General features: G+C 38.0%; 2 non-coding genes and 1 pseudogene across 2 annotated transcripts; 2 read left to right on the forward strand and 1 right to left on the reverse strand.

Moving 5' to 3' along the window:
* The first annotated feature begins 58 nt into the window (after window positions 1-58).
* Trnaa-agc (transfer RNA alanine (anticodon AGC)) lies at window positions 59-131 on the forward strand. The gene has a single exon. It is a non-coding gene; the product is annotated as a tRNA-Ala (tRNA).
* A 3874-nt stretch (window positions 132-4005) lies between these two features.
* Window positions 4006-4112, reverse strand: LOC144374538 (U6 spliceosomal RNA). The gene has a single exon (XR_013433902.1). It is a non-coding gene; the product is annotated as a U6 spliceosomal RNA (small nuclear RNA).
* A 3354-nt stretch (window positions 4113-7466) lies between these two features.
* On the forward strand, window positions 7467-9428 carry LOC144374535 (zinc finger protein 385B pseudogene; annotated as a pseudogene).
* Window positions 9429-24946: the final 15518 nt, after the last annotated feature.

Genomic DNA, 24946 nt, shown 5'->3' on the forward strand with positions numbered 1-24946 from the left:
AGTTGCAAAAAAAATATTGCAGATCATTAACTATCAATAAAAGCTGGCATTTCTTGGCTGGGGCTATAGCTCAGTGGTAGAGCGCTTGCCTAGCAAGCATGAGGCCCTGAGTTCAATCCTCAGCACCACATAAAAATAAATAAGATAAAAGCTGCCATTTCTGTTGAATGCCAGACTTGTGTTAGATACTTTATATTCATTATGTCTTCCGTTCAAACAGTACTGAATGATGGATATAATTAGCCAATTTCCAAAACATTTAATTTATGAAATAACTATTTAATTATATGCTTTACTATTCCTCACATTTGGCAGGGGTGGGTATCAGGGATTGAAATCAGGGATGTTTAACCACTGAACTGCACCCCCACCTCTTTAAAGAATATTTTTTAATTTTTTTATTTTGAGACAGTGTGTCACTAAATTTCTGAGGCTGACCTTGAACTTGCAGTCCTCCTGCCTTAGCCTCCCGAGTCAGTGGGATTACCAACCTATGCCACCATACCAAGCTACACATTTTCTTCATTCTTAATTGGAATTTTTATGTTTGTGTAAGAAATGGCTAAAGTATAGCTATAAATAAATTTCTTTCCTTAATACTTTCCATCAGATGGGTTATTTTAAAAACCTGATTTAATAATTATAAGTTCATCTCTAGTTCTTTCTTATACAGCTCACAGAATTTTACTTAAGTAAGAATTTTATATATCAATCATAACTATCCCAGGTTTTTATAAAAATTATCCTAAGCAAGCGTGTGATAATCATGTCTACAAGTGACAAGTTAAAACTACTCTTTCTTTCCCATTTACTCTATTCTTTTCCCAAAGAGGAATTTGTTTACACCCTTTGTCCGATATCCACAATTCTCTGTCTCTGTCATTGGAACTCATGGCTTTCTACCTCAGTATGTTCTCATACCTATAATGTCTTTTTCCCTACCCCACTACTGTCAATTCTAGTCAAAGAATCCATAGAAATTTAAGTGGACTTCTTCGAATATTCTAACTTCCATTATTGATACTTTCTTCCTTTCTTTTTCCTTTGTTTTTGATTATTTTCTTTACCTCTTTCTTCATTTCAAATTATTTAAAGTTAGAGAGAAAAATGGTTTTTGTTTTGTTTGTGAAAAAAAGGGCTTTAATCTTTTTGTTTGTTGGTTGGTTGGTTGATTGTTTGGTTGGTACTGGGGATTGAATCCAGAGTTTTTTACCACTGAGCTGTATTGTCAGCCCTTTTTATTTTTGATTTTGAGTCAGGGTCTTGTTAAGTTGCTGAGTATTTTTGCTGAGGTTGCTGAGGTGACCTTGAACTTGGGATATACTTGCTTCAGCCTCTGGAGTTGCTGGGATTACAGGATAGTGCTACTATGCCCAGCAAGGGCTTTAATCTTGTCCAATGAGCATATAAAGAGACTCAGAGGAAAAAGGAAAGTCAATTTTATATCTTGTTATGAATTAATTTATTTCAATCATTAAGTTTACATTCAGCAAAATTTTGGAAAAATTCCCAGAACCCACCAACCAGAACAAATGTTAATATTTGACTTTATTTATTTCCATAGTTGCAATCATCCTACGTAGTGGATGTTGTATCTTGCTTTCCTCTATTTATTTTATAAGCATTTCCCCTGTACTACTACTCTGAAAATATAAGAAGGATTTAGCAATGACATTTTGATGGCTGGCTACTTAATGTTGGATGTGCCATTATCAATATCCTGTACATGGACACTTTGTTTCCAATTTTTACATTTCAAAAAGTAATGTTGCATTTGACTTTTGAAAAGTCAAACTTCGTATATTATTTTTTTAGGATAGATTTCCTAAAAGGATTATAAAAATATGACCATTTTCTAGTCCTACATGGGACAAAAAAAAAACAGACTTGAATTTTGATAGATTTTTGAATCTTTAGAATGTAATTTTTTTTTTAATAAACAGATTTGAAAATGAAACTGGGTCACTCTTTTTGAAACTCCAAGAAAATAATATAAAGGAGACCTTTTACATTGCCAAATATTTTGATATAACAAAGTATTATATTTTTTTAATGGCATTTTAGTTGAGCATCAAGTAGAGAAGTTAATGGAGATTGGCCTGTTTTTAGTGAATACTAAATTTTTGATAGTACTGTTTTGAATACTGTGAACCCCAGTGTGTATACACATAGGAGGTGGAGAAGGGTAGAGAATGTCAAGGACAATGACAAACTGATGTTCATTTAAGCCAAGTGATTTAGAGGAACTCAGGTTTGAAAAGAACCATGTGATCATTAATTTTTAGGTAGGAGGTCCAGGATAGCCCACCTGCATAAACAGGTCAGTATGTCACATAAGTGTTTTCCAAATTACTTAAAAATGAGTTTCCTTGGGCTGGGGTTGTGGCTCAGAAGTAGAGAGCTTGCCTGGCATGTGTGAGGCTCTGGGTTCCATCCTCAGCACCACATAAAGTAAAATGAAGACATTGTGTCCACCTATAACTAAAAAATAAATATTAAAAAAAGTTTCCTAAGCTGTAAAATAAAAATGGAGCTGGGTGTGGTGGCTCACACCTGTAATCCCAGTGGATCTGGAAGCTGAGGCAGGAGGATTGTGAGTTCAAAGTCAACTCAGCAATGTTAGACCAGGACGCAAGAAAAGCCCACTGACTCCAATTAAAATCAAATTAAAGCAAGCTTATTATTTCGACTGGCCGGACTGCCTTTTCCTCACAAAACGGCAGGAACAAGACAGCAGCCCCAGCTTTCCTACAGCCCAGCTTTATAGCCCAGAAAGTTACACAAAAGGGGGGGTTACAGATAACAGAACTCTGACAAGCAGTTTACATTTTTTGCTGGCCCCAACATCAGAATTTATGAGGACCATTAGAGCCTCAGAGAGGGTCGTTGTCTGGCCAGGGAAGGCCAATATTTATGAGGTGTCACTAAAGTTTCAGAGAGGGCTGCTATCTGGTCAGAGAGCCAGGAATGGGTGAGTTCAAGGCACGGGCAGGCATTCCAAGCAGGTTCAGAATTTGCAGTAATTTATAGTAAAGCCGAAATTAGCTTTTCATGGCTTTGTGGCAAGATGGCTCCCAATTTAATAAAAGATCAGGTTGGGTCTATCAAGCAACTTAGTGAGACTCTAAGTAACTCAGTAAGACACTATCTCAAAATAAAAGTGCTGGCCCAGTGGTTAAGAGCCTCTAGGTTCAATCCCTAGTAAGCCACCCGCTCCTCAAATGGATTGCCTTATGACAGTGCTTTTATTCACACTGGACACATGAATAAGGAGAACTTGAATTCACCTTTATCAAAAAATTTTGTGATATGATTCTCCAAGGCTGTCTTTTATTCATTCATTGGACAATTTATGTATGACAGATGTTGGGAATCTAGTGGTCAAACAAAAAATCTATCATAATAGGCTTACATTCTGGCAGGAGATGGAATAAAACAATCACAGATGGTAGTAAAAAGGAATGAATGGTATGAAATATGGCATGCAAGAGGACAAAAGGTAACATTCTTTTTAAAGGTTATCAGGAGCCCTTAAGATTTACTTTTTTGTCGTCGTCTTTTTTTTTTTTTTTTTTTTTTTGGTAACAGACATTGAACCCTGGGTTGCTTTACCACTGAGCCACATCCTCAGCCATTTTTTATATTTTATTTAGATACAGGGTCTTGCTCAGTTATTTAGTACCTTGCTAAGTTGAACTTGCTGACTTTGAACTCATGATCCTACTGCCTCAGCCTCCTGAGCTTCTGGAATTACATGTATGTGCCACCATACCCAGCCACATTTACATCTTAAATAACCTGTTATTTGTCTCAGAAACTCCTCAAACTTGGTTAATTTAAGATTGAACTCTTCATCTCCTTACCTAAAACCTGCTTCTGTGACCATGATCTCCCACTCAACAGCTAAATTCTCATTTTGCTTAAGACATAAGCATATCATCACTTACAATTCTGGCCTTCTCGCTCACTATGCTTAATACATCACCAGATCTCAATAATTTTTTTAAAAACATGGAATGCTTCACAAATTCACATGTCATTCTTGCACTTGGGCTGTGATAATCTTCTCTGTGTGACTCCAATTTTAGTGTATATGCCACCGAAGTGGGCACAAGTCTCAATATCTTACCAAATCCTTCCATGTGTCTTTATTATTACTGTTAGTACCCTACTCCAGTTCCCCATGCTCATTTGCAGTACAGATGATTCTTGACTTAACAATGTTTCATCTTAAACTTTTTTGACTTTATGATGGTACAAGCAAGAGTGCTACACATTCAGTAAGCACCATACTTCAAATTTTGCATTTTAGTCTTTTCCCAGGTGAGGAATAGCCATAGGATAATCTCTCTCCATGTTGGGTAGTGGCTGTGAACTGCTGCTCCTGGTCAGCTTCAGTTGAGCCTCGTGCTACTAAGAGGAAACACAACCATGTCTCTACAGTGTACCCTGTTGCTAAGCTAGGATGTTCGGTAGGTTAGGTATATTCATACATTTCTGACTTATGATGTTTTAAATTTAAGATGATTTTATCAGGATAAAACTCCCATCATAGGTGAAGTAGTAAAAATACAGCTGTGGATGGTAGGCTCAGCCTGGGTAGGAATCCAGCTATGTCACAACTTGTATAACACTGGTAAGTCACTTGTTTGTTTGTTTTTTTGCCTCAGTTTCTGTTTCTGCAAAATAAGAACAATAATATTGTTTATCTCATAGAGTAGCTCTGGATTTGCTGTTTTCTACACACAAAATCAAATGACATATATTAAAATTTGACACCTTACTAAAAACTCTTCAGCTGGTTACCTTAGATAAAGACCAACTCCTCAACACAATTCTCAAGGTCCTACATAACCTGGCCCCTGCCTTCTGGTATCTATGGCTATGTGGTAGTATCCTTAGATGTCCAATAAAATCGAATTTACCTTATGGGGACATTGTAAAGTTTGAATTAAAACACATGAAATGCTCTTCTTAGTACACGTTCAATAAATATTAACTATAAAATAATTGTTATTACTTTTTATGTCAGCAATATTGGGTTTCTTTCATGATACTTTTTTCCTCTGAATATTTGAACTCTGCTTTAAAACTCCATTCTGCCCTCTTCCTTTTTAAAAAAAATTAAGGAAGAATTAATTTTTAATTAATGTTGCAGCATTAATTTGGATATTGCCAAATACTAAGAACCATTTTATTTAAATTGTCTTGTTTTCCCTAGTAAATTTATATGTATTGGCTAAATTTGAATGCAGTCAGCTTATTGGTAATATTAAACATTATGAGTTCATGGGAAAGTCTGGATTAGCTGGTTCAAACCAGTCCTACTCTCCTACTCTTGTTACTTTATGTCCTGCTGCTGAGGGGAAATCTGGAAAAGGAGATAACAGAGATAATGGTAGAATTTTCCATTGTAGAGAACAAGAACAAGTACTATAATTAACACATATTGAACAATAATAGTACCCTATGGAGAGCCTGCAGAATAGAGTTGTAGTACATTCAAAATATATTAAATCCTGTTTTAAAAAAATCTAAGTAAAGCATGTGTCTTCAAAAACTTAAACAGACATTAACTTCATTTTTCTTTGTTTTCTGGCACAAAGTCCAGATATTTTTCCCCTGTCAGGTTTGTAAAAAAAATAATGTGCAAAAGTATATCACATTTTAATTCTTTTGAGAAGCAGTCGAACAGGAGTTTGGGGAGGTGGTGCTGTTCTGAACAATTCACACCTAACTGAAGATTGTGTGTCTTCTGCTGAGAAAGTGGCTATACCTAGAAGCCAGTGTATTTCAGTTTTCTTGGCAGGAATAGCCAGTGTTCAAAAATGTTCTTACACACACACACACACACACACACACACACACACACAGTTATTTTTAGAGAATGAAGGTTATATAATTGTTTGAAATTCAGTTCTTAGCTTAGAAATTGGGACACTTTAGTTATTTAAAAAAAAACAATATTTGTTGAGTAGAATTTTCATTCACTGGAAATTTTAAAAGGGAAAAGGAGTAGAGAAACAAGAGATGGAGTTGAAGGGGAGAAAACCAGAATGTGGTTTTGTATGTGGTTTTGAATATGTCAAAACCCAGTCTTTGCTTAGAAAAATAGAATTTGATTACCATTAATATTCCAAGAGAAGTCTTGCTACAGTTTCAGAACTGTGTAATCAATTTGGTCTCTCCAGTGTTATTTAAATTTATTAAAGTAATCCTGATTTTGGATTTGAAGTATTTATTTCTCAGATTATCAATTATGATAAAATTAGTTTTAATTTAAAATTAAATTTAATTTTCATAAACTTATTAAACATAATTAATAAGATAATTTTAAAATTAGGCAGCTTCTTAACCTCAACCATACTCATCCAAGAGAAAATAATAATAGTAATAATAATACAACTAATAGAGGCTATTTTCCCATCATATCACAAGCCTATGATGTAGATTTAGTTCTTGGACTCAAAGAGAGTTTCAAATGATAGATTTCCTTCATTTCTAACTTATTATTGACTGCTTTTCCAACCAAGCCATTACCAGACTTCAGATCTAGGCAGTAGGTTTGGCTGGAGTCTAAGGGAAGTCAGACGCAGAAGCAGGTAAGCAGTCAGGAGAAGGGAGAGAGATTGCCAAGAAGCCAGATGGTAGCAGAGGACCTTAGACAATGGGTTATCACTTGTTCTTCCCCCAAATTCTCTTCACCCTTGGGGCGGCCTCTCTCTTAGCTCCAGCTGTTCCCCTTTTTTTTCTGCTCAGAAATTTGAAAGAACTGTCAAGTTCAATTTGAAGTTTTTCTTTGGGTAAATTCTCAAAGACTCAAATAACTGGTCATTTAAAATCACTTGAGGAAATGCGCCCTCTCCTCGCCCATGAGGGTTTCAGGTCCAAGCAAGGCTGCGATGCCTCGGCTCTCCGGGCCTTCCCGGCTCAGCCAAAAACGCCCAGGCTGCTCCGTGTGGTCAGCGAGCAGAGAGCTGGTCAAAGAGAAAAAACAAACAGTTGGTCTGCCCATCTCCAAGAAGAGAGTTTCACTCTGGTTTGCCTAATACAGGAAACATCCGCCCTTGTGCGCGGCTTGGCATCTGGGTTTGGGGACCTCTGTCATCGCCAAGCATTTCTTCAAGGACCTGAACTGCTGCGCCCCGGGTGGGACCCCTGGTCGGCCGGCGCCTGCTCTCCCTAGCTGTGCGCGGGCGCCTGGCAAGGCGGGATTTAAGGCAGCGCTGCTGAGGGAGGCTCTGCAGTGTCAACCAGCCCCGAACAGTCCCGCCTCATCGCTTTAGTGTGTGTGCCTTGCAAGTCTCTCCTTGGTCAACCGTCACCACCATCAGCGTGTGGGAGTGGCGTTGGAGCGTCTAAACCCGGGGGTCCTCGGCCAGACTAGGGACCCCGGCGGGCGGCTGATGCCGGCAGGGCGCACCCGGCGGGCTCCGGGCACACGCGACTCACTTGGGCGAGGCCGGGCGCGCAGGCGCTTAGCGCCGGGGCCGTGGCAGGGCGTCTGAGCCCCACGCCTGAAAGAGTTGGACAGTTCTGGGGCCGCGCTGCGCCCAGCTGTCGCCGTCGCCACCGCCGCCGCTGTCACGGTAGATACCGTCCGGGGGTGCAGCAGATCGAGGGAGAGCGTCTGCGCGGAGCTTCAGTGCAGCCCTGGCGGGACCGCGGCAACCGCCGGAGCTCGAGCAACAAATTCCAGGCTGGAGGAGCCACTGCCCTAAGGGCCTGCGGCCGGCGCGCCGAGATGGTCTACGTTTCAAGTTCATCGAAGATTAAATTGATGTTTATGGGCTGATCTGGAAACCTAAAAGCAATTTGTTTTTCTAAATCTATAAGAAAATATGCACAATTTCCCATCAACCGACTTAAAAAAGGGGTTTTAGAACACAACCCAATGTATGAAGTACCATCTTGAAGATGGAATTATGAATATGGCAGCTTTTCTACGGGGCTTTGAAGAAAGGGGCATTAAGACCCACAGGCCTGAGGACCAGTTAAGTAAAGAGAAAAAGAAAATTCTGTTCTCCTTCTGTGAGGTGTGCAACATCCAGCTGAACTCTGCAGCCCAGGCCCAGGTCCATTACAACGGCAAATCCCATCGCAAACGAGTGAAGCAGCTGAGCGATGGGCAGCCCCCGCTTCCAGCCCAGAGCTCGGGGACACTGCTGGCCAGCCCCAGCCCCAACACCAGCACAGGCAGTACATGCCATACTACTACCCTTCCTGCTCTTGTGCGCACTCCTACTCCGATGATGCATCCTTCACTGGATATCAAACCATTTATGTCTTTTCCAGTGGACGGTAGTTCGGCTGTTGGGCTCTTTCCAAATTTTAACACAATGGATCCTGTGCAAAAAGCAGTCATTTACCACACATTTGGAGTATCCATTCCCCCAAAGAAGAAACAAGTTATTTCTTGTAATGTCTGTCAGCTTCGCTTTAACTCAGATAGCCAGGCCGAGGCCCACTACAAAGGAAGTAAACATGCCAAGAAGGTCAAAGCACTAGAGGCAATGAAAAATAAACCCAAAATGGTTTCTTCCAAGGACAGCGCAAAGGCTAATCCCAGCTGCTCCATCACTCCAATCACAGGCAACAGCTCTGACAAATCAGAAGATAAAGGAAAGCGGAAAGCCAATAGTTTCAGTCAGCCATCATGCTCTGAAAGTGGCTCATTTCTCCTCAAATCTGGCACAACTGCCCTGCCACCTGGGACAGCCAAAAGCACAAATGGAGCACCAGGGTCTGTTGCTGAATCCGAAGAAGAGAAAGCCAAAAAATTGCTTTATTGTTCGCTATGCAAAGTGGCTGTGAACTCCCTGTCACAGCTAGAGGCACACAACACAGGATCTAAACACAAGACCATGGTTGAGGCTCGTAATGGAGCTGGTTCAATTAAGTCCTATCCTAGACCTGGATCAAGATTAAAGATGCAGAATGGCAATAAGGGGTCAGGACTACAGAACAAGACATTTCATTGTGAAATCTGTGATGTTCATGTTAACTCGGAAATTCAACTCAAACAGCACATTTCTAGCCAGAGGCATAAAGACCAGTTGCAGGGAAGCCACTGAAGCCGAAATACAGCCCTTACAACAAACTCCAGCGGAGCCCAAGCATTTTAACAGCAAAACTTGCATTCCAGAAAGATATGATGAAACCTTTGGGCCCAGCCTTCCTGTCCTCACCCCTGGCAGCAGCAGCGGCTGTGTCCTCTGCACTGTCACTGCCACCCCAGCCATCTGCCTAGCTCTTCCAGGCTCCAGCTATCCCTCCAGCTCTCCTGAGGCCAGGGCATGGGCCCATCTGTGCCACTCCGGCCTCCATCCTGTTTGCCCCATACTGACATGTGCAAGTCCCAAGACCAGCCAGGCCAGTAGGAAAGTCGAGAAGCCAAGCCAAAAGGATTTCAGCAACTTGAGTTACAGTAAGTATCCCACCTACCCACAAAATGCAGCCTACCACCTGAAACCCCAGCTTCAGTGAAAAACAAATAACTAGATTCAAGAGTGCTTTTATGGACCGATCAAATCATTTTGGAATGTGAGCAGCACATGTACCCTTTTCCCTCCCCAATTTGACCCCATTTAATTGGTGTAACTGAGAAATCTGGGTTCTTGAAAATGTACAGTCAGAAAGTAAAGAAAAAGAAAACCAGTCTCTGTTTTCCCATGGGTATAATCTGGCTTAGAACAATATGGAATATTTTCCTGACAGACTTGAAAACTAGGATCTTCCTCAGATGTCTGTAAATAGCTCTGGAATCCAACCAGGCATATTCTAGTGTGGAAGAAAAATAGAACACAAGTGCTTACTTGTGAATACCATCTTACCAACGGATCACGTTTTCTTTTTGGTGTACTCTCGTCGACAGGGATTGTGTACTGTTTTAGACCCAAGTACTGTTGTATCCTGTGTAGTACTAGATTGTATCTCTTGTCTGAATTCAACATCTTTAGTTGCTGTGTAAATGTTAGGAGGCAAAATAGCTTTGAATTTCTCGTTAAGAGAACAAAAGATAATGTATTTTCTTTATTTCATATTTTATTTGGAGATATTTAAACAAAATAGAAAGCCATATAACATAGCTATAATTACTACCTGTTTGCTATTTTTGTCTAACTTATTTTGTAGCTTCCTCACTGGTTTGAGTTGCTAAGCAAATATATACAAACACAAAAAGAGCTTCCTAAATTGCACATTTTGGCACTCCTGTGCATTCTGCAAGAAGAAAATGAATCCATGTATTTCTACGTAATTATCTTTATTTTTAACCTGTTTTCATTTGTAATGATGCTACATAATTTTGTGGCTCCCTAATGCAATAATGTACAGAAGATATAAAATTTATAATTGAACAATTTGTCTTTCTGTTCACTGAATATGTTGCAGGTCATGCTCCCATGCACCCCTTTCGAAGTTGGTATCAACAAGACTAGAATATTTGTGATATCAGGGGCAAGAAGTATCATAAAACAATAAAATAGTGAACTCTCTTAGAGTATCTATATCTGCAATCTGTAAATGGTAAAATGTCTGTGTATTTTTTAAATGTACCTTTTCAATAAAAGCATCAAAAATAAAAAAATAAATAAAATAAAATCACTTGAAAAAAACCCACTCATTTTAATGAAACACACACACATACACACACACACACACACACACACATAAAAGCAGATGTATTGTCATTTTATAGAACTATAATGCTCATCCCACAACATATACACATATATAACAAAAAGTAGAAAATATTCCTATTATCAAAATAAACTTTTAGTATTTTACATTTTTCACTTTAATCTGGTTTTAACTCTGTGTTCTTAGGGAACACTATTTTTATATTATTTAGACTTCATTATAAAGGAAAAGACCAGGAAATCAACCACACTGTGAGGTCTTAAATGTTAGACTTAGGCATTAATTTTGTTTTGTTTATAAGATTATTTTAACTCTACTAAATTAAAATTCTGAATAGTGGAAGTGGGATGAGAAAGTAAAAAGAACAATAATCGAACCCCTCATATTTATCAGGGCCTGTTTTTTGTTTTTAATTTTTAGACAAATTGCTTAGGCAATTTTGAGACAAATTTGCTAAACTCTCCAGGCTGACCTCAAACTTCATAATCCTCCTGCCTCAGCCTCAGAAGTAGCTGGGATTACAGGAATGTGCCACCTTGCCCAGCTCAAGGCCTGCTTTTTATATGTATCATTTTAGTCAATATTCTAAATTGTATTAAAATATAGCCATTATTAGTATTTACCATATGCTAGACACTATGCAAAGGGATTTACATTTCATCTCTCATATAATCTCACTGTTACTTTATAGTGTAACTGATATTACCATATTAAAAACAAAATAATCAAGGATGAAAAAATCTCATTTGCTCAAGGTTTCCAAATCTGGAAAATTAAGTAGAGAGTAAAATAAAGTTTAACTTTGACTAATTACAAATGCTATGTCATTTTTGGCATTAACTTTTAAAGGATATTTCCCTGGAATTCAAGAGACATTTTTTACTGTTATAACTGAGAATGTACATTGAGAGGAAGCTTCTGGGATGCCTATAATGTTGTATGTCATGATTTGAATAGTGGTTATATAGATATGTTGAATTTGTCAAAGTTCATTGGCTTTTTCTGTATATATGTTATATTCAATAAAATACTTTTAGTAATTCATAATTAATATAGAAAATGTGAAAAACAGAAAAGCACAAAGTGGGGCAGGGGAAACACCAGTAAGTTCACTACTAAAAAATGAATAATTTTAGAAGTTGATTCATTTAGGAGGAAATTTGGGAATGCATGTATCTTATTATCTTAAAGCAATTTGAGGCAAAAGAACTACAAGGGAAGTTCTCCTATTTAAATTTTTTTTTTGTTACTAAAAAGAAATATAACCATATATGAAAAATTTTTGAACAAGTGAAAATTGCTCCATAATCCCATTTCTACTATAACCACTTTTAATATTTTGGTAAATTGAATGATATTCTCATGACATAAATCATCAACATTATCTTGAGTATAAATAAATTCTTGAAAAGGAAAAAAAGGTAATAAAGTTAAATGACGAATCAAAACAGTGCTTTTTGCATATATATGGTAGTCTAGGTTATCTCAATTTAATTATGTTTCATAGTCTGTTATGAATTGAGTTGAAGGATGAATCAGCACAAGTCTACATTTGAGAAAAACAGCTAATATTCAAACCTGTAAGATTACTTAAACCCCTCAGATTAAAAAAAAAGTGGTTATTGAATAATTGTCTCCTTGGTACTCTGGTAGATCAAATGAGAAGAGTCAACCTGTTAATTAACAAAAAAAATCCCTGAATTAGCAGGCAGGAAATCTAGGTGCTACTTTTGGCTTCGGCACTCAGAATCTCATTGTGGACAAGAATCAATTTCTTTGGACTTTTGTTATTTGAGTTGTAAATGAGAAAACTGGGTTGTATCTCAAAGGACACTTAGCATCCAAAATAATTTATGACACAGGGAATACACCAGGCCCTGATCAACTTCTTATTGTACTAAAGGATGAATTCACAAAACGGAAACATTCAATAACAGAGAAGCTAGAGCTTGCCATCTTTATTTGCAACTAGACCAGATAAAATGTGTTTCCTGTTCTTTGCACAAGTATCCATGGGAAGAGGGGGAGGCCAGAGAGGACAAGGACAGGATGTCCTTCCCTTACATATCACTCATCACCCTATATTTTTACGTTTCCCCCCCCCATGGACATCAGTTCTGATATCCCAAAAGATCATCCTATGTAACAGAGGATTACAAGTAACTTTTTAGGTTGAAGAAATCAGTGCCCAATAATTTCATTTTCAATTCTTAAGTGTTTTTCCTTCCTTTGTCCCTTCGTTGTAGTGAGTTTTTTTTTAGTAATATAATAATATCAAGGTATTCAGAAAAGAAAAACATTTACAAAACGTCCATTTAAAAGGAATGGACTTGGGTGTGCCTTTGGTAGATTGATAGTGTTGCTAGTATGCAAGTGAAATGTGGAAGAAACTGGGAACCTGACAAGTGAGAAAGGAGAGGTCCATAGATGCCCAAGGGAGATCTGGTCTGGAGCAGAAAGGGACTTTGTTCTTTCACATAGTGTAGTTTTTTTTTTTCTTATTAATTGTTTTAATTAGCTATGTATGACAGTAGGGTGCATTTTGACATATTGAACACATATGGAGGATAACTTCTCATTCCTTTGGCTGTATATGGTGCTGAGTCACACCAGTAGTGTAATCATACGTTTATATAGGGTAATAATAATGTCAGTGTAGTTTCAAGGCATTGTGTGTGTGTGTGTGTGTGTGTGTAAAATCTCAATCTCTGATGATAGGAACTCTGAACTGTGTCATCTATCTTTACAGCTCCAGGGCGCGGGATATAACTGACAAATCAAAATATCTGCTCTATTGAATTGAGCAAAAATCTCGGGGAGTGGGGGATGATAGGAAAAATGAGACCGAAAAAACATATAGCATGTCTCATTTCCACTCTCCTGCCATGCTACATGTTACTTGATATCTGAAATATTTACAGGATTCACTGCAGGATTACTACAAAGGGAAATGTACTTCAGATGAAAGAGTTTTTCTGGAGACCTCAACAAACTAGAAATGGGAACAAGCCCCAGGAAGCCGCTGTGTTGTCTCAGGGAAGAGATGACCAGAGTTTCCTGTAAATGAAAACTCATCAGGCAACAGGTTTGAGCCCCTCCGGTAAAAAGGCAAGCGCGACGGCGACAGCGACCCGGAGTGGGCGAGTGGAAGGTCTTGGAGTACCGAGAAACTCCCGACGTCGGGGCTAACGAGAGGACGGAGTGCGGCCGGTGGGAGGACCAACGTCCTGCAGGTGGACAATACAGCTTGCTTTGAGCTTTTTTTTATTTTTAAAAACAAAATGATCAGGAAGCTCTAAAAGATGTACAACTCGGGCTGATATGTTAGCGTGATACTTCCCTGAGTGTGCGTACAACTGGGAGCGCCGACCATGAACTTCCGCAGCTTCTGCCCCCGGGCGGGCGCGGGGCACAGCTCCGCCTAGCCCATACGTGGAGGAAATACAAGCTGGGCGCTTCCAAGGCCCCTCGATGGACATCCACGGGCGCGGGGCACAGCGCCGCCTAGCCCAGACCTAGAAGAAACCCGCGCGGGGCGGTTCCAAGGCCCCTCTGTGGAGATGGGGCGGAGCAGGACCGCGGCCACGCCCAGCCCAGGCGCAGCCAGCTGGCCTCCCGCGCCCTGCCCCGCGACTACATTTCCCAGCAGGCGCTGGGCTGCGGCGCAGCCGCAGTTGGCCCACTTTCGGCCCTTCACGGGCTCCTCTGGCCCTGCGCCCAAGCGACTGCTCCCTGCTGACTGGGGTGTGGGCCAGGAGCTGCGGAGGGAGTGGGAGGTGCTGCTGGCTGCCTCCGTTGCCTCAGCTGCTGGGCGCCTGAGCAGCCTGCGGCCACCATGACCAAGCAAGGCAGGTCCTTGGGTCTTCTTCAGCAACAACCACCCTGGCGGGCGCCGGCGGTGCTAAGGGGTTCGGGCTTCTGGCGGAGGCTGATGCGGCGACGGGTCCCTTACCCCTTGGCCATCCCACCAGAATCTCATCCCCTTCTTCCCTTCACCTTTGGCTTTCGCTAACCCCACTTCTTCCACCCGGGTTCTCACTCCAGCTCTGGATGCGTTTATGACCCTCCCCGCGCCTTTTCCTCTGCTGCTTCCCACTCTTAACTCCCAGTCTCATTTCCACTCTCCTGCCATGCTACATCTTAGGGCGTCCCTTTTCCTTCACTAATTGGGCTGACAGTAATTTTGAGACACTGAGCAAAACATGCTGTCCTACCGTGTTCCATCCTAGGTCTGGACACGTTATCTGCCAAAGGTATTGGTAGTTGATTTCTCTTTCTGCAAGGAAAGTGATCCAAGAAGACAGCCCAAGTTGTGTCCGTGGGGCCTTGGCTTTCAGTGAGAGACTGATGTTGGGCAATAGTGTTAGAAATATCAACTCCCTTTTTTTGTATGTGAAGTCTTTTTTTCTGGCCTTTTCTTCTTTTTCACCACTCCTGTGTTTCATTTAGTTTCATGGATTTTGAATGAAGGACCTAGGTAATTGTGGTCCAGTCATGGTTTGCAGATGGTTCCGGTTCTCAGAATCTAAAACTTGCCAAGAGTTAATTTTATGTTCCATGTTTTGTGGGACTGGCATGTATTTTTAAAGGAGCTAAAGAGGCTTCAGTATTAATTACTTGCCTTACATAATCTACCAGATAAAATATATCCAGAGGTGAGCTATTGTGGGCCCTGAGAAGAATGAAAGTGAGTTGATACTTTACAGGCCATTCTGAGTTGGTAAGTTGGTTTTCAGTGCTGGTTCTTAAAAGTTATAAAGCACAGGGCTGGGGATGTGGCTCCAGCGGTAGCACGCTCATCTGGCGTGCAGCCAGCCCGGTTCAATCCTCAATCCTCAGCACCACATACAAACAAAGATGTTGTGTCCGCCGAAGACTAAAAAATAAACATTGAAATTCTCTCTCTCTCTCTCTCTCTCTCTCTCAAAAAAAAAAAAATAAAAAAAATAAAACTGATAATGAGAAATTTGTAGAAGTTTATATATTAAAAAAAAAGTTATAAAGCACACACTTAATTTCAGGAGGAACTTAAAGAACTGTTATTGGTTGTGCCTGTTTTAAGGGCTAATCCTATATGCTTAGGAAATTTGAGTACAGTTTTTGTTTGTAAAGTACTTGAAATTAAAATGCTATCCAGTTTACCCCCCCTCACCTCTTTTTGTAACATGTATTTTCTTTGGCAGAGAGGGCAAAATCTGTTAAGTAGAATCATGTGCTAAAACAGACTGCTTTTGTGAAGAAATGGTTCTCCACAAGGCAAGATTATAGTAGACAGGGTTATCAATAAGGACCGTGCTTGCTGCTAGCTCTGTGACCTAGAGGAAATCCTTTAACCTCTCTGGGCTTCACTTTCATCATTTGTATTCATGACATGTTTACTGAATACCCACCATTTGTGTCTAGGTTATGGGATTAACAAAAATGACAGAGATTCTGCCCTCCTGGAGTTTGTTTTAGTCTGAAGGCAAATAATCAGCAAGTGCAGCTGTGTAGAATAATGGTTTACAGTGGTAACAGCTGTGGGGAAAAAGAAGTCAGGGTACAGGAATAAAGTGTGATGGGGCAGCTGTTTTAGATGGGATCATTAGGGAAGATCTCTCATGGAGATGATGGATGAACAGGTTGAATGAATGTGAAAGTGGTCCATGGTGTCTATGATTTCTTCTAAGTCTGTATTTCTACAGTTTTATGTTTATATTCTTTGGTGACTTTCATTTCTACTGTTATGGTGCTCTAATATAGTCTATTTGAAATTTGTAAGTTTTCTTAGAATGAGTCTGATCATGTCTATATAGTACCCAACATGTTTGAATGCTTATACATTTTTACCTTTATTAGTAATGCATTGTGTAAATGAGCTTGTGGATTTCAGGCTTCAAGAAAGAGTTAAAGGCAGGGCTTAACTTTAATGTGTGCATTTGCAGGATATGATTTTTTTATATAGCTGCTTATATTTTAATTTCTGATTTAGGAATTGTAAAATAAGTCAAAAACAAACAAGAACTCAATACTATAAGTAGGAGTTTGGGAATTTCTAATCCATCCTGTCCTGTTCACCCTCTCCCTCACGTTTAAACTTTTTGATTTTCCTGTGTTGTCAATCTTTACTTTTTGACACAGACACACACATGCACACTTTAAACTTAAGGTAGGTTTCTAATTCATGCTCATCATATTAAGAACAATACATTTTTACAGTGTCTTGACTTGTACTAAATTAAGTTCCCATAGAGAAACTTAAAAACTCTGTCATATTTTCTGAACCTAAGTATTAAAGGGGAAGAGGGTTTGCAATATTCTGTGATCTTTGTCTCCCTTATTAGTGAAATTGGAAATTTAAAAAAAAACATTTTTGCATCAGATCATCATTAAATTCAAACATTTCACTTCATTTTTCTTCGCCATTAGAAATATTCCTAGTAAAACAATAGGAAATAAAATAGTTAAATGAATTTTGATGAAATATGGATCATTTTTAAATTTCTTCTCATGTTATTAACACCAACAAAGATTTAAGATTCTGTCTAATTTGTCCCTTCAGGAACCTGTCAGTTCTGCTCTTTCAAGTTGACAAGGCAGAGTTTTCAAAGGCAATCCAAGGTCCCAACTACCTGGCCTGCCTCTGCCACATTCAGATTTTGAGAGTAAGGAAACAGCTATATTGTATCGAAAACTTTTGTCATTTATTTCCCCATGCACATTTTAATAGACTGTCTATTAACTTTTAGCAATGTTCTCCCACTCTAAGAGAATAGGCTATTCATGGGAGAAAAAAAGAATAATCAAGGTATTACTGAGCTTTACATGTGTGAAAGGAATTGGAGAAAGAATACTAATAAGATTTGAGAATATTTTCTGTATGTGAGACATTGTGCTAAAGACCCCAAAGAAACATGTAGTCTAGTTAGTATAATAGAAAATAAACAATATGTAGAAGAATCAAAGTTTCTAACTTGCTAGGAAGGTTAATTTTCTTAGAATAGCATAAGAGGGAAGAATTGAAAGTGAAGGAAACGAGAGCTGGAGTAAAATGCTTTGAGTTAAAGAGAGCCCAAAGGTCAGTATTTGAAAATTTCTAACTATTAGGAAAGCAAATATATGAAACACAAAAATTAGTGGCCCTAGCTGGGAGCAGTGGCACAGTGCTCACCACCCCAGCATATTGTGAGGTTGAGGCAGGAGGATCACAGGTTCAAACCTAGCCTCAGCAACTTGGATCCAGTCTCAAAATAAAATGTAAAAAGGAGTCTGGGGAATGTGGCCCAGTGATTAAGTGCCCCTGGGTTTAATTCCTGGTCCTTCCCCAAACCCATGCCCTAGATTTTTGGGGATTACTAGGGTTTGAACCCAGAGGTGATTTACCACTGAGCTGCATCCTCAGCATCCCTCCATTTTTTTGTTGTTAATTTTTAAATTGAAACAGGGTTTCTTTAAATTGCTGAGGCTGACTTCGAACTTATGATTCTCCTGCCTCAGCCTCCCAAGTCACTGGAATTATAAGTGTGCACCACTCTCTGTTCCTGGCTTGGCCCTAGATCTTGATGATTATGTGTGGTAGAATTGGAAGAGGCTTGGATATTTACCAGAAAATGCTAGAATTGTATGTAGTTGGTTATAAGATTGTGCAGGGTATGTGGTGTGGAGGTTGTATGCTGGAGTATTCATGAATCTGGGTTTTGTCAGTAATAATTTATATTTTTATTCAGCATATATTTCTTAAGTACCTACCTCATGCTGTATCCCATTTGAGGTACGAGAAAAGATACAACAATGAAGAGAGAATAAAGAGATCTTGCTCTAATCAAGTTTAAATTGGGAGCAGACAGTGATAAATACATACATAACAGATTGAAAGGTGATAAATGCCCTGTTGGGATAAGGGGGATGTGTAATCCTTGAGAGGGGAAGAAAGCTTTTACTGATAAGATGCCATTTGAGTTAAAACCTGAAAATGTAATAACCTGAAGTGAAGCTGTGTAAGCAGGGGAAGCAGCCAGGAGAAGTGGGAATTCTTGGAATGTTTGGGGAATAACAAAGAGGCAGATGTGGCAAGAGTAGAGAAAGCTGATGGAAGAAATAATGTCATAGAAGTACTGAGTCTTGCCTATTATACCTCAGCAAGATGGGCAGCCATTGTAATGTTTTAATCAGAGAGCAGAGGTAATGGCTGTCTTTAAAAAGATCCCTTTGCCAAAATGAGAATAGATGTGGAAGGGTAGAAGAAGCAGGAAGACTAGTTAGGAGGCTGAGTTAATTCAGGCTAGAAATGAGTGAGGGTGGCAGGAATATATGAATGTATTTTTTGTTATGTCATTAAAGTATAATGGATTCTGAACACCTTTGAAGATAGAACCAGCAAGATGTACTAGGCATTGGATGTAAAATTTGAGAAAAGGGGGAGTCAAAAATGATTGAAATATCTTTTGATGAAGTGGCTTCATAAAACTGTGGAGAAGACTTTCTAAGCATTTAAGTAGAAAAAGTAAGCACTTAAAATGATGTTTATTTTTCTTATTATGATAATATATAAAATATTGTGAAAGGCACAGTGGTATAGATCTTTGTTTAATTCCATGCGCTACAATTTACTGTTGTATATCATGCCTTTAATATTTATTTGCCAAAATGACCTTCCAGAGCCTTGATTTCTTGTGTGTAAAATGAGGATAATTAATTGCCTTGTGAGACTTAAATGAGTTATTTTAAAGTATCTGGTACAGGTGTGGTACATAACACAAATAAGTGCTGAATAAATAAATAGCAGCAAATGCACTGTGTTAAGTTTTACTCTATTTCTTTTATCCCCAGAGAAATGTATGATCTTCAGTCATGAATTCTTTCAAAGCTAGAGTTATGTATGTGCCATCCTGGGTCCATGCAGTCTAGTATTCTGGTTTTGACCCTTGCACTAAGGACATTTTAATAGGAATGATGATCTTGAGTATCTGCTTCAAAATAGTTATATACTTTGAAAGTACTTGCTCTCTTTGATAACCCCCAGGCATCTGCTATCCTGGAATTCTTATGAGCTCTTCTGAATATAATTATCTAAAGTTTGCATTATACCTCGGGTAACATTGTACACACTTACTACTCTATGCAACTAATCCTCAATTCAATTGGTCCTTTAACTTACTCCTTTATTTTGGGAACAGGTAAACCCCATGATGGTATGGTATAATTTTGTGAGCAGGTTAATTTTTCATTCTATTCATAGCCTTGATAATTTCACAAGCTTTAATTATGAGGTTTTACTCTTTTAAAACATATCTTATTTGTTATTTAAGTTTTAACATTTCTCAAACCTTGCTGAAGTCTTAGAATAATGTGTGGAACTTTAGAAGTTACCTATTCTCTGGGCTCCACCCCAGACCAATCAATAATATTTATCAGAATCTTTGGAAATATGGTCCCTGGCATTACTGGGTTTTGTTGTTGTTGTTTGTTTGTTCATTTTTTAAAGCTACCTTATAGTTGTAATATGCAAGGTTTAAGAACAAGTGCTTTAGTTATTGTTTTTTGTATTTACATATAGAAAATACACAGTATATATTAAAAAAAAGTTTGGCAGTTTCAACATTTGTGTTGGTTTTTCATATATGGATAGCTTTATAGAATTTGGGATATGATTTCTTTTTTTATTTCCATTGTTCTTTCTGATGATAGCTAGCATTTTATTTTTAGGCAGTAGAATATTATAATTTGAATCACCTCCCACTGACTGAAGTATATAATGACAGTGTAATCTTTGAGCTGGAACTAACTTTGAAAATAACCCTTACTTTAGGTATAGGTAAAGTGAGGCCAGAGAGAGGGATTAAATGATCAAGAATGAAATAGTTTTCTATAAGCTCTGTCACTTAAGTTTCCAGATGTCTTTTTTTCTTTTTGGTATTGGGGATTGAACCTATGGGTGCTTAACCACTGAGCCACATCCCTAGACCCACCACCCCCTTTTTAATGTTTTATTTAGAGATAGGGCCTCACTGAGTTGCTTATGACCTTGCTAAGTTGCTGAGGCTGGTTTTGACTCCAGATCCTCTGGCTTCAGCCTCCAGAGCTGTTGAAATTACAGGTGTGTACCATCATGCCCAGATCCAGCTACTCTTTTAAAAAGTCTTTTCAGATACTACTTTTTTTTTTTTTTAAGAATTTCTTCTTTAGTTGTAGATGGACACAACCTTTATTTTGTTTATTTTTTAATGTGGTGCTGAGTATTGAACTCAGTGCCTCATGCATGCTAGGTGAGTGCTCTACCACTGAGACACAACCCCAGTCCCACTATCTTTATTTTCATTGTTGATTTCATTTTATTTATTTCTTGGTTCTGGGGTTCGAACTCAGGCCATTAGACATGCTAAACACACACTTACCACTAAGGCACACCCTAGCCCTAATATCTCCTTCATTCCTAAAACTTTCAGAAGTAATCAGAGCCACACTAGTGCTACTTTTTATTATTATGATTTTTATTTGTTCTCCTTAGTTGTGACAGAATGCATTTTACTTATTTTATTTAGTATATCAGACACAAATATTTTATTGTGTTTTGCCACTTTCTTATTTTACATTTCATATTTTCTTTGTCTTTAGTGTTTTTTAGTTTTATTGATTTGTCAGAGTATGGATTCCTTTTTATTTTGTTTGGGACTTTATTAGGTTTCTTAAATCTTTAGGTTGGCATTTCTTTAATTTTGTCTAATTCTCATAATTTCTTTAAATATGTCTCCGATTGCACTTTCTTCTCTTTTTGAAAAAAGGCTTTAATTATATGTATATCGTAGGTCCTCTCCTTTTCTCTAGTCTATATTTTCCATCTTTTTATCTCTGAATTTCTTTCTTTCCTATTTTTTTTTTTTGAGCCTGGATCTCACTGAGTTGCTAATGATAGCCTCAAACTTGCAAACTTCTCCTCATTCCCCAAGTAGCTGGGATTACTTGTGTGTGCCACCATGCATGTCATCTCTGTTTTATTCTGGGTAATTTATTCTCATTTATCTTCTAGTTCATTTTCTCATGTCTTAATTCTAATACTTTTTTCCAGTGAAGTTTTGGTTTTGTTGACATTCACCTTGGTTCTTTTTTCAATCAAATCTGCTGGGTATTTTTTCTCCCCCTCCAAATAACATTCTGTTTGTAGTAGATATTTTCAGAATGATCTTTTATTCTTTAAACTTAGTAGTTATTTCATAATTACTGTCTCTGTAGTTCTTACACTTGAGATATTAGAGGAGCCTTTGAATGGTCTCTTGTTTTCTAGTTCTTGCTCATGATGACTTGACTTATTCTTTTATATTCCTGGTTTATTTTTGTGTTCTACTCACTGTCCTTTAGAAAGTATAAGACTAATATGAGCTCTGAGATAGAGGTGTCTTCTTCAGGAGGGTTTTATTTTTGCTCCTTGTGGATGTCTGGAGGCATTATCAAAATTCAAAGCTACTTTAAAGTGAATTCATTGCTAAGATTTTTTGAACACCCAGCTGATATAAATTATGATTACAAATACATCTGAGTGTCACTACACTTATGCCATTTTTGCTTTGAGTTTGTTCTTTAGTGTCTTAGCTTAGTGTGAAGTATGTTACCTCTCAGACTCTTCTATTTTGGATTGTCTGGGTCTTTGATTTTTTTTCCTTGGGTCTTACATGGCTGTCCAAACTAAAGTTCAAGTTTTTTCTGATTGTTCAATACCCAAAAGGGGAAAAAATGGCTTTTATTCCATGTACTTAACTGGATTCCCATGTCTTGTCAAATTTTGACCATGTCATTCTTTGTTATCTTGTCAGCTTTGTGTTTCTTTTAAGAAGATTGTAAAAATATTTTGTACAGAATTTATAGCTGTTTTCAATAGGAGAGTTGCTGTAGGGCACCATTACTGGAAACTGAATTTTTTATGTTACTTTCCAAGTCTAACAAATAAGAATGACTCTAGTAATTATCTTAGGAACAATACCACTGATGGCAAACAGTTCTTTTTTCCCAATGGATTTAAATTCCAAGTAGACTTGTAGACTTTTCTTTTGCCACTTAAAAATGTGTCATCATCCCATTGTTTCCTAGATTCCAATAATTCTCATGACAACTCAATAATCATTTTTTAATCATTGTTTTCCTGTATATAATGTGTCTTTTTTCCTTTCTCTGGATGAATTTTGAGCAGTATATCATTATGTCCGTAAATGTGTTTTTCTTTTATATGTATTCTAATAATTTTTGTTTTGTCATTTATTTACTAAAAGTTGGAATATTTTGACCAATACTTCTTTTAGTGATTTTTTATACCTCTTTCTCTCTCTCTCTTTTTTTAGACTCCAGTTATATATATGATACACCATTTGATGCTATCATACAGGTCACTGAAATTTGTTCATTCCCCCCTCTCCCGTTTTCTGTGCTTCTGAAACTCTTTCAATAATTTTACTGACATACCTTGAAGTATATTCACTTGTGTCCAATCTGTGTTGATCCTATTCAATAAATTTGTAATTTCAAATGTACTTTTCATATCTAGAATTCCCATGCCATTCTTTCCATTTCACATTTTCACCTTGTCTACCATTATATTTACATGCTTATTTAACATATTTATCAGAATATTTTTTTACAGTCCTTGTCTGCTAACTCCAAAATCTGATTGTCTCTCACCCCTTTCATATTGTTGTTATTGACTGCCTCCCCAACCCCCACCCATTACCCTACTCCTGTCTCTGAATGACATTTCCCTATGTTATTCATTTGTATAGCATTTTTAAAAATTGTATTTTGAACATTATGGATAATACATTTTAGAAACTCTCGATTCTGTTATCTTCCTGTGAAAATATTGCTTGTATTTTTTCAAACAATTAAGTTATTGATGGATCAAATATCTCTTGAAAAGGTTTTGTTATGTTTTATTTTTAAGTTTTGTCAGAGTCATCTATATAGGTTTTGCTATCAATCTTATGGTGGTTTTCTTATTTCTTTTTTTTAAAATATTTTTAGTTGTAGATGGACACAATACCTTTTTAATTTATTTATATGTGGTGCTAAGGATCAAACCCAATGCCTCATTTGTGCTAGGCAAGCACTCTACCACTGAGCCACAACCACAGCCCTATGGTGGTTTTCTTAATCCTGGAAAGTGTTTTTTTTTTTTTTATTCTAAGTCATACCCTTTCTGTAGACTCAGTGAAAAAACTGAGATATTTGCCAAGCCTATCTAATTCAGCAGGACATGGGATTCAAATTCTGTCTCACCAACAGTGGATATCTGCAGAAATCTCTCCTTGACTTTTTAAGTCTTCCTGTTGATATTTTTTTCCCCTGAGGATTCTCAGAATCTCATTCCATACAATCACGTCTGAACATGTGCCAAAAATTTGAAGGGAGTCTATAGATTTGGGGTTTCCCCTTCTATGACTCTCTTAATCAAACATAGGTTCTATGCTATCACCCAAACTCTTTCTTTGAAAATTCTTTGCCTTGGATAGAGCATATGGAAGACTAGCCTTTCCAGAAGTTGAGTGCCATTGCTCTTTTTCATGTGCCAGAAAATGAGGATTTTGAGATGGCCTAATAATATTGTCAGGTAATAATTATCTTGATATCATACATGAAGTTTTGTCCCCTGGTTTTGACATGGAAAGTGAGGTTCTTTATAGAGGTTCATTGCTTTTCTTATTGCCTATGAGCCTTCAACAGCCACAGGTTCACCCAAGAAAACATTTGAAAGAACTGAGAAGTGCCCTAGGGTGTGGGATGGAGGGAAACTCCTAGTGCTTTACTGTCCAGGACTTGAATTCTAAGTCCAGCTAGCTACTTGAAGTAATTTTCCAGGTAGAAGAGGAATGTACATGGAAAGGAGAGATATTTGGGTAGATATGTTGATTTTCCCTAACTCTTGATGTTTGGGTCTATCATTTTACTTAGGCTTCTTCTTCCTTTTTCTTTTTCTTTTAGTTGTAGATGAACACAATGCCTTTATTTTATGTTGTGCTGAGGATCGAACCCAGTGCCTCACCCATGATAGGCAAATGCTCTACCACTCAGCCCAAACCTCAGTTCTTACTTAGGCTTCTTATATGCTTCTGAATATAGAGGCCACACTCTGTCTCTGAATATCACCTGTTGCCCAAAACCATTAACTTTTCAGAAGGTATCCTAATACTGCCACTATGCATGAAAGAGTAGGAACCCTACCAAACTTAAATATTTTTTAAAAATGGTATTAAAGAAAATTCATGGAATTAATTTCAGTTTCATAATAAGGTAAGGACACTGACCATTCAGTGAGGATCAGCCACCCACTTCCTAAAAATGAATT

The sequence above is a fragment of the Ictidomys tridecemlineatus genome, unplaced genomic scaffold (genome assembly GCF_052094955.1).
Source record: "Ictidomys tridecemlineatus isolate mIctTri1 unplaced genomic scaffold, mIctTri1.hap1 Scaffold_73, whole genome shotgun sequence".
Lineage (NCBI taxonomy): Eukaryota > Metazoa > Chordata > Mammalia > Rodentia > Sciuridae > Ictidomys > Ictidomys tridecemlineatus.